The sequence below is a fragment of the Staurois parvus genome, unplaced genomic scaffold (genome assembly GCF_062004578.1).
Source record: "Staurois parvus isolate SC_StPar_1 unplaced genomic scaffold, SC_StPar_1.0 ptg000019l, whole genome shotgun sequence".
NCBI lineage: Eukaryota > Metazoa > Chordata > Amphibia > Anura > Ranidae > Staurois > Staurois parvus.
Window position 1 is genome coordinate 34,761,597 of NW_028317815.1, and position 11,510 is coordinate 34,773,106.

At 38.6% G+C, this 11,510-nt stretch overlaps 1 pseudogene; it reads left to right on the forward strand.

Annotated features, from left to right (window-relative positions):
• The first annotated feature begins 7,689 nt into the window (after nucleotides 1–7,689).
• On the forward strand, nucleotides 7,690–7,809 carry LOC149472999 (U2 spliceosomal RNA; annotated as a pseudogene).
• Nucleotides 7,810–11,510: the final 3,701 nt, after the last annotated feature.

The window sequence follows — 11,510 nt, forward strand, 5'->3', positions numbered from 1 at the left end:
TTGAGATATGCTGTCCAGCATAGTGAGGAATATAAAAACCTGTATATTGGGAAGACAAACCTACTTCTCATTAAATCTTTGGCCCAATAAAGTAGGAAACTTCCCATACCTTATAGATGAACTTTGGTGCCCTGCAATGCTACCATCCCCCCTCTGGTGCTACCATGTTTTAAAATTCAGCACATGTGTAGCTGTCCCAGTATTTGAGAACCAGCAGAGACCTGCAGCACATCTGAATGTACTGTATGTGAAACACTAACATTTGTTACCTTCATATATGCAATGTCTTTGCACATGTGCTGGAAACCCCAACACATGTGCAGATGTGCCACAGTTCACTGCTGGATCCTGAAACCCTGCAGCAAATGGGTGCATGTGTGAAATTTGGTAGTGCACCATCAGAGACATCAGGGAGGGAAATGCAATTCTTGCCTAAGAGGGAAAGAAGGAAATGCAGCACAAAGAGCACAAAAAACTCAAAACGCATAATATTTTTTTTCCTAGGAGAAGGGGGGGGGGGGATAGGTTCAAAATATGTTGTTTTAATTGGTGAAGATCTGCTTTAAGGAAAAAGGAAATTGTTTTCAAGAATAGTGAGGTGCACATTTTTTACATAAAAGGTCCTCTATCTCAAACTTGAACAACTATCCTTAAACAGAAGCAAGGGCCTTCAACACCAAAATATAATGCACACATGTAACTTTAACCATTTGCCTATCAGGCACTTTTACCCTCTTCCGGCCCACTTTGAATGACAATTGTGCTGTCATGCAACACGCACACAAAGTACATTTTTAGCATTGTTTTCACACAAATAGAGCTTTCATTTTTCTATTTTTAGCTAAATAAATAAAAGACCAAAAATTTGAAATTTTTTTTCCTTGGCTTCTGTTATAAAATTTAGCAAATAATTCATTTTTCTTCTTCACGGATGTGCACTGATGAGGCTGCACTAATGGGAACTGATAGGTGGCACTGATGAGGAGACACTGATAGGTAGCACTGAGGTGAAGTGATACACTGCACCTATGGCCACTGATTGTCACCAATGGGGCTGCACTGATTATTAGTGTAAATGTTCCATGTCAGAATTGTCAGCTACTGGCTCTCTTTTCCTCAAGCTGTGAAAACACTTGAGTAAAGGACTGCCAATAACCGACAAGTCTGTTTACAATGTGATCAGCTGTGACTGGACACAGCTGATCGTATGGTAAAGGGCTGCTGTGATTGGTCCTTTACTGTATCTGTGATCAGCCGTATCCAAAAATCACAGAGCATGCCCAGTGAGCGCACGGGGGCACACAGAGGGCAGAGTTCTGGGAGGATGTCTATAAATGCCCTCTCAGAACTAGGTGACCACCCTGTAGCCATCTTTCACCTATAGTGTAATTGGCAATTGGTAAGGTAATCTCTACCCAGGTTATTTGTCAACAATTCCCACCTTAACCCATTTAATGTAAACAGTTAACACCTATTCCAAGCTTTATGATACTAAGATGTAATTAGAACAGGGTGGAGTCACAAATTGTGTGGCTTACATTGTCAGATTTCACATTGTATATATATTTTTATTCTCAAGGTCAACAATCTAAATGCAAGAAGACAGTGAGTGGTCCTTCCTGGGGCAGAAGAACTGAGCAGTTAACTCTTTACACACACAGTAGCCACCATGTTTTTAATGGAAACACACATCTTTCCCATCATCTGCTGTTGCAATTCTGACCTTTAAAAAAATATAAATAGAAGGAACAAATACAATGGGCCTTGGATTAAATCTACATTTATGAATTCATATTATAAACCACGTAGCACCACCACCAATTTTATACCATGAATATTTCCCTAACTTATCTAACTTATAGATCAATCCGATGCAGATTCACCATGAAACTACTATATATCAATTAAATGGATACATGTATGTTATCTGAAGATCAGATTTACTTGCAGTGCTATGTATTTAAAACATTAGCTATTGCACTGTGAATACAGAAACCTAATCATTTGAAAGATAGTCCTCATTGAGGATCCTGTTTTGACATTCAATAATATCCATAAATCCTTTTCATTAATACTGGATGCATGAGATATAAAGTCAACAAGTAATGATCCACAGATTTAGAAAGCTCATAAAGAGCAGAAAGCAAAACAAAGCGGTTAGTTTCAAAGATTAAACTGCACAGCATGAAGATATTCAGCATTTTTGTTGGCAAAGATGGTAAATGCAGCCATGAAGAAGCATAAAGAATGAAAACTCAAAAGCAATGTGCAAAAGCCTATAAGTGCAGCCAAACATAAACAATTTCATACAGTATAGCATGGCAAGCTGATGTACTTTATTCAGGATGTTCCATCTATTGGCAAGTTGGTTAATATTGTGCCCCAATAACCTTACCACAAAGGTATATATGCAAATTTGTATATTCGAGAGATCAACTGCATCTGAGCCAAGAAGCATCATAAGATCAATCCAGTGTGTAAATCTTACCACTTCTACCTCCTTCAAGGCATACACCGCTAACAAGTAATGAATAAGCCAAAATTAGAAATAGTGTCTCATGTCATTCAGCTCCTTGGTATTAACATGTTTCACCATGTATATCAGCTTCCACAGAAGGGTGTGTCCTTGCCCTTTTGAGGCAGCTGCCAGATGTGGTAATATTTATATTGAAATTACTAATTATCCATTTAGGGATAGATTACAGATGGCAGAAAATTAATTAATTTTTAAACAGCATTCATATACATAAAAATAAATTAAACATATTAATTTATTCAGGTAGATACCTGTAGATATATATTTATCACATAGTAAAGGGGCCAGTAGTTTTTATATATTGCCTTTAAAGGAAATGTCTGTATCACTTTCTGCCATACCCAAAAACGAATGTAACAGATATTACATTACTGTAGCTCCTTACAGCGGCAAAGTTCTTTAATTTCCAATAAGAGCATTCAGAGATTCAACTTAATGACTGTAACATATAGTGTTGTAAAACATAAAGAATTTCAAAAGTGAAGAATACTAAAGTTAAACTCTGCCTGGTCTTGATTCAGTGCAGAGTTTGAGTTGCTTGCAGAGTAAGTCAAATCCAGGTTACCAGATACACTGGCCCACATAAATGACTCTTAGTATGCTTTATTATTTTTGACGGTAACAAAAGCTTTGAGTTGAAAATGCAGGCATTTTTTCTTTTCCCCTTTATGGGTGCTGTAGACTGTCTCCACCCAATCAAAAGGTCTGAGTGGTGAGTAGGATTGCTAGAGAGTTTTCATTTTCACTAGGGACTTAATGAAAACTATCCTAAATACAGCTATATTTCCATATGGCAAGGTTTCACTGTCTAACAACCAGCATATTATTTAGTATAATAAAATTACAATTTGTTAGTTTTTAAGCATGATATACTCGTGATGTTTATTTCTCCTAAGTAATCTATTTAGCCTTATGAATATTTTAATATTGGTGTGTTGGGTGTTAAACTAAACAGTATTTTCTCCGACATGGACAAGGGCACTTTTTATGCAGGTAACTTCATTACTGTAAAATTACTCCAATATAGATTAGAACTGAGGTTAATATTTATAAAAGCTCAACTTCAGATAAAAAAAACTGTATTAAACCTCAACTGCTCTCTTAGACAGTTTATGACAGGGCTTTCATTAGTTTTTTTATGAACTTGCCAGTGGAGGTTTCTGATATCTGATTTTTGTGTTACTTAAAATATGTCAGCTTTTATAGCTGCCTAGCACAGAGATGAGTTTTAAATCTGACCCTTTTTGTTGCTTATTTGTGAATTTTGGAACAATGTGGTGGCATGGTGTTCACTATGAGTTCCCCATTCTCTCCACACAGTTTGGGGTTAGTCAAACCTTACCACACCTTTTTATTTTATTATTATAATACAGGATTTATATAATGCCAAAAGTATGTGCAGTGCTTTACAAAATGAAGAGAGACAGTACAATATCAATCCAATTCAAGAAAAGAGGGTTAGGAGGGCCGTGCTCAAGAGAGCTTACAATCCAAAGGGAAGGACAAGTGGTATCAAGGGTAGTAACTATGTGGGGATTAGTTGTTTAAGAAAGTAAAATTCAGTTGCCAACAAGAGGATTGATAGGCTTCCCCGAAGAGATGTGTTTTCAGTTATCACCTACAGGCAGTTGTAGAAGTTAGCCATACAGGTTGTAGTAAGGATTTCTAGAGGATGGCATGGGTAAAAGTGATGAAGAAGCTAGAGCAGGAGGTCTTCAGAGAAGCAAACATGTAGTTTATTAAATAATTTGAGATGAAGTTGGTAATGTAGTTCTTGACAGAGTTGTGTATTATTTTATAGGTTGTAGTTAATATTTTGAATTTTATTCATTTGGAATTCCAAAGACAGTGGATTTTTAGCAGAGGGGTGACAAGACAGCAAGAGGTTCATAAGCTGGATACGTCTGACAGCATCATTTAGGGTTACCTGAAAAGAGTCTGTGTGGAGGTAGGCCAAAGAGGAGGAAGTTGCAAAAGTCAAGTCCTTCAGAAGACATCTGTTTAGGATGCCTCCCCCGTGACATTAACACATATAGAAAGTAAATAGGAAGTGTATGCTGTTTGCTGGCTGCGTGACGATACTGATATGCACATTGATTTTAATGTTGATAAGTGCAGTTTTATGTTTAATAAATGGTGTTTGGGGATATCTACACTACGAGAAGCTTACCTTTGCTTGTCTTTGCATGACTCTGTTTTGTTGGATGCATTATCCACATTACGAATAATGAATAGTGTTGGGCCTGTGTGGAGAGATGCTATTAAGGCTGGGCAGATTGAGCTCTTATAGACCATTCTAAAAAAAAGGGGTCATGTCTGTCTGGTAAGCCCGCATCTTATTAATCATTTCTGGTAACAAATGACATGTGTGGGGTTTTTTTGGCTACGAAGAAAGAAAGAAGATATTCACTCACTGGATTTAAAGGGGAATTTTCTTATATTTATATATTTATTTATTTCATTTTTTGCTAAGGTCTATAACTTTTTGGGATCACTGTATTTGCTATCTTTAATATTCATCATTTAATAGCACAGCACTTATTATTTATAGCATTTTATTAGAGAGGCTATCCTCTTTTGTGTTTGCAGCTCATTATTTTTACCTTATGCACAATTTTGCGGTTTCCATTTTATATTATTTGGTAAAATCAGTAACCTGTAGTTCAGGAACAGTGGCTGATGCTTTCTTAGAGCCCCAAAAGGATTTCTCACATTCCGATATCCAGGACACCAACTTAGGCAGTTTCTTGTTCTTGGTTAAGTCAGTCAAGGGTTGGTCATAGCCCTATAGTTACATAGAAATTTACTGTAGTAGAGGCTGTCCCCAAAAATGTAATTACCTGATTTTTAGTTTAAGAGGTGGGCCAGGTCATAACGTCCTTGACCTTTCATGTGTCAGGGTGCCTCCCCCTACCCAGTATCCCAAGTACTAGACTTCTGCCATGCTTGACAATTACCGAGTTAAACTGTCATGCTGGTCACTATTTTACCAGGAGTGTGAGGCATTATTCCCAGATAAGGTTGACCTCTGCAACTGACTGTGAGCTCCCAGGCTTCCAGCAGGTCATTAACCCTTTGAAAGGTGGTTTCCAAAATGGCATTACTGTAAATTTTAATAATCCTAATTTGATGAAGAAGTCATATTTTTCCTGATGGTGGTGGAGGGGCTCCCAGATATCAATCCTTAAGAGGAGTGAATACAGGAGTAAATTAATATCCCTTACCCATTCCCACAAAGATTTAAGTAAGCAAAGGTGCGCACATTGTAAATAAAAAGTACTTTATTGGCAAAAAAATTTTTCCAACATCAGTCACTTCATTCAGTGAAGTAGATCCATTGTCGGTCATGATGACTATTTCCTAATGATTTTTTCCCATTTAAACAATGACCTACTGCACCACTATGCTTTCCTGCTGCACTACCGCTACTGAATGACAGAATTCCAAGCACTGCTGTAATATAAACAGGAGATCTAATGATCCTGGGTGACATAATTGACTCAATATTGTCATGTTGGCCAGTGACATCTCTGGATCTCTGCCTGATTTCTTTACAATTTCGCAGCAGGGATTTGGGTGAGCAATCTGGCCAAATACAGCCAGTTTGTTAGACTTTGTATGTCCATTCTTACATCTTTCACACCTCGATCAAAATGATGTCAATTTTTTTTATATATTACATATTCACTATCATTGTTATATGCGCTGCACTTTATGTTTATATTTTGTTCCTTATAAAGGGATGGATATGGTGTAAAAACAACAAAAAGGTGCTGTATTAAAGACATATAGTAAAGCTATAAAAAAGGCATAGTATGAAATTTGAGGAGGACCTCATGAAAAAATGTAATGGGATCCCCCCAAAAAATCAGACTTTTGATCTGGTATGGGTTTTAAAGGGGCACCTCACAAAAAACATGAAAAAATAGTGTACAGACTCCCCAAAATCCATATTAGACTCTTATTTGAGCATATGCCCCCACTACTGGACCATAGCAGGCCACATACTTCAACATGGGGAGGATACATGCCAAAGGCACTCAGTGGCAAAGCACCTGGTCTCCATGTTGACTAGAACAAGAGCCTCTTCCCCTAAACACTGACCCAGTGATTGTAGGCATCTTCAGGTGGGGTGTTTGTCTACAACTGTAAGCTCCCTTTAAAAAGATGGAATTCGCCAGATACCAACCCCAACTGAATGACTAAGGGTTACCATTATTCATTCACAATAAAATGTAATTAGTATGCAAACACATCACACACTTTGACAAGTGCTTTATTTAACTGCTTCAATACCAGGCACTTTTACCCCCTTCCTACCCAGGCCAATTTTCAGGTTTCAGCACTCTCACATTATGAATGACAATTGCGCGGTCATGCAACACTGTACCCAAACTAAATTTTTATCACTTTGTTCACACAAATAGATCTTTCTTTTGGTGGTATTTAATCACCACTGGGGTTTTTATTTTTTGCTAAATTAACAAAAAAAGACCGAAAATTTTGAAAACAAAAACAAGTTTTTCTTTGTTTTGTTTTGTATTGTTTATGTTATAAAAATTTGCAAATAAATAATTGTTCTTCATAAATTTAGGCCAAGATGTATTCTGCTACATTTCTTTGGTGAAAATAACCCAAATCAGTATTTAGCCTGTAGGAAAGTTATAGCGTTCACAAACTATGGGATATATCTGAAAATGGATCAATCCTGAAGTACTGACAGCCAATCCAATATCTTGAGGCCCAAAAATGTCAGAACAGTACAGATATCTTCCAAATGACCCATTTTAGTAGACAGTCCAACATATTTCATAAGAGGCATAGCAAGTTTTTTGAAATTTTAATTTTTTTGTAATCATTTTTTGTAAAATAAAGAAATTTAAAAAATTATTTTCACAATTTTTTTTTTAAATACTGTCACCAGTGGAGTACAGCATCATCATATAACTGGTAAGGCTATGATCAGGGACACTGACTGGTGACAGTCCGAAAAAAAAATCTAATCAATTTTTAAATTTTTTGTATTTTTTATTACATTTTTTTCTCTTTTTTTAAGATTTGTTTTCATATATATATATATAGGATACAGCGATCACTGGCAGTGCTGGGTGCGTGCCGCTGGGGGTGCTCAGGGGGTGAGTTCTGGAATGACTATCGCTTCTAACCTTTTGGCTAAGATCGAGTGTAGTATCTGTTCTTATTAGTGTCCAGTAGGGGTGCTCCGCCGTCATTCTTGCTTTTAGGCAAGGATGGCTGGCTGTATAGTACCCCTGCTGGTATGATGGGGGCTCCGAAGGCTAGTACCAGCTGGAAGAGGTCTGCATAGTGCCATAATCTCCACAGATGGCCTCACTTCTATTTCCCAAAATTACTGATAGCCTGATTAACTTTTCCTAGGGTGAATCTTCCAAAACCACACCAGTTAGGGAGGAGAAGGAAGCTTTTGATAAAAATGAAAAACTCCTGCACCACTTCAAATTAGTCCTCCAACACAAGCTCATATCTGCTTAAGAGCATATTCAGCAAGGAGAACCATAAAGTTGAGTGAAGATGTGGAGGTGGTAAACACAGAGGTGGCATCCCTGGATGTCACTGCTACAGCTAGTAGCAGGGAGAGCAGACCATCTAGTATGGATGGTGAGAGTAGTGCAGGAAGGCCTAGACAGTTGGTGGTAATAAGAGATTCTATAATCATAAGGATTGATAGAATAATTTGACTCCAGAATCACCCCAACTGAATGGTTTGCTGTCTCCCTGGTGCCAGGGTTCAACATGTGGTGGACTGGGTTGATAAATTACTGGGAGGGGTTGGGAATGACCCAACTGTCTTGGTCCATGGTGGACCAAATGACAGAAAACATGGAAGGTGAAGGTTCCTTAAGAATAAATTTAGAGAACTAGGCTGCAAGTTGAAGCGAAGGACCTCCAAGGTGATATTCTCTGAAACATTGACTGTGCCATGTACAACACAGGAAAGACGGGGAAATTAGAAAACTGAATGCATGGCTAAAGACTTGGTGTAAGAGGGAAGGAGTTGGGTTTCTAGAGCACTGGGCTGACTTTTCGTTGGGGTGCAACCTGTATGCTAAAGAAGATTTGCACCAAAATAGAAGGGGGTCTTCTGTGCTTAGGGAGAGGTTTATAGGAAAGTTGGAGTATTTAAACTAGGATCGAGGGGGAAGGGTGAAATAGAATCCAATGGGGCAGACAGGTCAGTTAGGGACCAGACAATAATGGAGGGTGCAATGGGGATAGATGGGGGAGGGTCAAGGCAGGTGATAAGAAGGTTCTCATGTTACAAACAACCATTGGAAATTATAGTACTATTTGTACTACTAAAAAAAAATATGCAAAACACAAGATCAAAATGTGATAATGAATTAGAGTGTTTGTTCACCAATGCCAGAAGTCTTCCAAGCAAAGTAGGTGAGCTGGAAGCTTTGGTGGATGAAGAGAACTATTATTTATTTGATATTGCTGAATTTTGTCTTCATTCCTCACATGACTAGGCTATTAATATTCCTGAATATGCTCTCTTTCTGTGTCTGTGAGAAGTGTGCAAGTGTGAAAAAGGACCTGGTTGATGGAGAGTGTGATGAGGCTGAATCATTATGGATGGTGCATATGGATGAGCGTTGTTTAAAGTTAATCATTAGAGTTTGTTACATTAGAGCAGTGTTTCTCAACTCCAGTCCTCATGGACCCCCAACAGGTCATGTTTTCAGGATTTCCATTATTTTGCACAGGTGATTTGATCAGTTTCACTGCCTTAGTAATTATCACGGCTGTTTCATCTGAGGGAAATCCTGAAAACATGACCTGTTGGGGGTCCATGAGGACTGGAGTTGAGAAACACTGCATTAGAGTTTGTTACTCGGAGTGCTAATGAGGAGGTGGAGACTCAGCTCCTTGCACAGATGGAAAGGGTTGCAAGGGTTGGGATAGTAATAATAATGGTGGATTTTAACTACCCTGATATTAATTGGAGCATTTGCACTACTGGAACAGTTAAAAGGCAAACATTTATAAACCTATTACAAGACAATTTTATGTTACAATTCATACAGGCCCCAACTAGGAATGATGCTCTGCTGGACCTGGTAATCTCAAACCATGCACAGATTATTTCTAATGTTCATATAAAAGAACATCTGGGTATCAGTGACCATAACATGATCTATAGATTATGAAATATAATATTTCTCTGATATGATTTGGTAAATTAGGAGTTCTTTCCTGAAAGCGAAAGGTTTAATACAACAACCAAAATTTATTGGTGAATAGTATGGAGGTCTAAACTAACAAAAACAATCTATCTAGTTACATAAAATAAACATTATTAGGAAAGCTCTAACATGTACAAATTACAAACAGTGAGACAGAAAAGACACAAGACAAACATTTAGATATAAGTGCAAGGGATACATTCCATAATTACCATGTTACTGCACATATGGGCTTCATTCTCCTAACTGGTGTTCCAAAGAGAACCTCTCTCTCCATCTAGTGTCTATTTTTATAGCACAAAAATAGAACAGAAAGAGGCCACCTGAAATGACACGAATGACTAGTGTCATAGTTAGAGATGAGCGAATCGAAGTATCCGAAGTGGAATTCGAGTCGAATATCGGAAAAATTTCGATTCGTGCCGAATCCGAAAAATAGCCTAAATTTTCAGAAAATGGCGGCTGACATGTGCGGCGACGGAGCGGGGATGTCTGGGAAGGCGCGCAGACAAGGCGCGCTGACCCATAATGCATTCCTCAACTACATGTGATCGCATCAGCCAATCAGCAGCCAGCCAGCCAGCACTGTGTAATGGTCGAGCTATAAATAGCGGCCATTTTGGAATTCTTCATTTGCCTGCAGTTATTGAACAGAGGCAGACCGCTCTGTACTAGGGACAGGGACAGAGTTAGGGCCACAGAAACGATAATTGGGGACAGAGAAAAGTTACTTAGGGACAGAGAACCATTACTCAGGGACACAGACTTGTTAATGAGGGCCACAGAATCGTTATTTAGGGACAAAGAAACGCTAGTTAGGGCCACAGAATTCATACTCAGGGACAGACAGAATTGTTACTCAGTGCCAGAGAATTGTTACTTAGGACCACAGAAACGTTATTAGGGCCACAGAATTTTTACTCAGGGACAGACAGAATTGTTACTGAGTGCCAGAGAATTGTTACTCAGGGACAGACAGAATTGTTACTGAGTGCCAGAGAATTGTTACTTAGGGCCACAGAAACTTTAATTAGGGCCACAGAATTTTTACTCAGGGACAGACAGAATTGTTACTGAGTGCCAGAGAATTGTTACTCAGGGACAGACAGAATTGTTACTGAGTGCCAGAGAATTGTTACTTAGGGCCACAGAAACTTTACTTAGGGCCACAGAATTTTTACTCAGGGACAGACAGAATTGTTACTGAGTGCCAGAGAATTGTTACTCAGGGACAGACAGAATTGTTACTGAGTGCCAGAGAATTGTTACTCAGGGCCCCAGAAACTTTACTTAGGGCCACAGAATTATTACTCAGGGACAGACAGAATTGTTACTGAGTGCCAGAGAATTGTTACTCAGGGACAGACAGAATTGTTACTGAGTGCCAGAGAATTGTTACTTAGGGCCACAGAAACTTTACTTAGGGCCACAGAATTGTTACTCGCACAGACACAGAATTGTTACTCGCACAGACACAGAATTGTTACTGAAGGCCACAGAACTGTTACTTAGGGCCACAGAATTGTTACTCGCACAGACACAGAATTGTTACTCGCACAGACACAGAACTGTTACTGAGGGCCACAGAACTGTTACTTAGGGCCACAGAATTGTTACTCGCACAGACACAGAATTGTTACTCAGGGCCACAGAACTGTTACTTAGGGACAAAGAAACGCTAGTTAGGGCCACAGAATTCATACTCAGGGACAGACAGAATTGTTACGGAGTGCCAGAGAATTGTTACT